The sequence below is a fragment of the Hippopotamus amphibius genome, chromosome 5 (assembly GCF_030028045.1).
Source record: "Hippopotamus amphibius kiboko isolate mHipAmp2 chromosome 5, mHipAmp2.hap2, whole genome shotgun sequence".
Taxonomy (NCBI): Eukaryota; Metazoa; Chordata; class Mammalia; order Artiodactyla; family Hippopotamidae; genus Hippopotamus; species Hippopotamus amphibius.
Genome location: NC_080190.1, coordinates 166867701 through 166868970, shown reverse-complemented (window position 1 = coordinate 166868970; position 1270 = coordinate 166867701). Strand labels below are relative to the sequence as shown.

The following is a 1270-nucleotide window of genomic DNA, read 5'->3' as shown; positions in this document are numbered from 1 at the left end:
AAACACAGAGCCTACAATCCCATACGCTGACATGTTTCTACCAAGTCATTCAAGTTCCAGTTTTTTGAGGGGCACAAGATTGCACTTCAAGATACTGCAAGAAATGTATGACCAGATACTGTGCTATTTTGCAACAAGATGTTTGCGGCATCCCTGCCGAGGATAGAGGGAGGGATGAAGATTCCCCTGTCCCATCCGAACAGAGCTGGTTCCACATTTTGATTCCCAAAGATTTTATCCCAACTTCTGGTACCATCCCCATATTAACCAGGGTTCTTTCAGTTCGAAGTGTTAAAAAACCTCAGCCTAATCTAAATTAAACAAAACAAGCACAACACCCAAAAAACCCCAAACCAAAGACTTATTGTAAGAATACCAACTAGAGTGCTCCCTTCGGCAGCACATATGCTAAAATTGGAACAATACAGAGAAGATTAGCATGGCCCCTGTGCAAGGATGACATGCAAATTTGTGAGGTGTTCCATATTAAAAAGAAAAGAAAAGAAAGAAAAGAAAAGAAAAGAAAAAGAAAAAGAATGCTGACTAGAGAATCCCAGGTGTATCAGGACCGGGACAAGTGACTTGGTGCTGTTAGTATCTTTCTGTCTGATGCTCACCACTGCTTTTCTCTGGAGATCATCTTTATTCTCTTTGTTTAGGTTTATCTAGGTGGTAGGGAATGTGCTGTCTGGCAGATTCACCTCCTCATAGCTCTACCACACGTTAAGTGGTAGATGAACTGTGATGCTATCTGTAACATGATCAGGTGCTCCTAATCACAGGAGCACAGAGGACAGAGGGAGAAAACTTTACTCTTTTGCTTCCCAACTGGACTATGAGATGCTTGAGATCAGACACTGGATCACATTTGCCTTTGTGTTCATATAACTTAGCACAGAGAGAAGCTTAGAGTAGGCATTTTAAAAATTAGTAAATGTGGAAAGCGAGTAGGCAGGAAGGAAGTAAAGGAGGAGATTACCTCCTGGAAACTCTTTAGATCTCCCTTAAGACACTCCTGGTACAGGGGATAAATGGATGTACTCAAATAATTGGTCAGCAGAATCTGCGACGGGAGGAGGAAAAGAGAGCAAACCATCCATTTCAAATCATAGCATTTTAGTAATTCCCCTTAATACCAGGTGTGCTTGTGGCTGCGTTTCAGCTGTCAGTTACGCTGTGGTATGTCATACGTAAGACGTTCCCTAAAATCTTCTTGTGGCACACTGGTGGTTTGACATATACTAAGCGTGTCCTTTTCGAAGTTGCTGCT

At 42.0% G+C, this 1270-nt stretch overlaps 1 non-coding gene across 1 annotated transcript; it reads left to right on the top strand.

The window, feature by feature from the left end:
* The first annotated feature begins 384 nt into the window (after positions 1–384).
* Positions 385–491, top strand: LOC130854646 (U6 spliceosomal RNA). The gene has a single exon (XR_009054095.1). It is a non-coding gene; the product is annotated as a U6 spliceosomal RNA (small nuclear RNA).
* Positions 492–1270: the final 779 nt, after the last annotated feature.